This window comes from Mesitornis unicolor, unplaced genomic scaffold (assembly GCF_000695765.1).
Source record: "Mesitornis unicolor isolate BGI_N332 unplaced genomic scaffold, ASM69576v1 scaffold26292, whole genome shotgun sequence".
NCBI classification, from domain to species: Eukaryota; Metazoa; Chordata; class Aves; order Mesitornithiformes; family Mesitornithidae; genus Mesitornis; species Mesitornis unicolor.
Window position 1 is genome coordinate 9,052 of NW_010171626.1, and position 217 is coordinate 9,268.

General features: G+C 60.4%; 1 protein-coding gene across 1 annotated transcript in view; it reads left to right on the forward strand.

The window, feature by feature from the left end:
* The window catches only part of TBRG4 (transforming growth factor beta regulator 4), a gene marked incomplete at both ends in the record, with an annotated part of 9,208 nt that overhangs the window by 8,128 nt on the left and 863 nt on the right, over window positions 1–217 (forward strand). The window lies entirely within an intron of this gene.

Sequence of the window (217 nt, forward strand, 5' to 3'; positions counted from 1 at the left end):
CGGGGCGGCCGCCTTCCTGGTGGGGGACGTGAGTAGCCACAGGGAAGAGGCTGATCCCAATTTCCACATTAAACAAGGAGCAAACCCCTTTTTTTGGAAGGGCTACCAGCTGCTTTTCTCACCCCCTTCACCTTCTCGGGGTCCTGCAAAGCCCTGGCTTAGCCCCAGATGATTTCAGTGGCCGCAGCCCCGTGCCGGCCAGCTGGGCAAGTTGCCC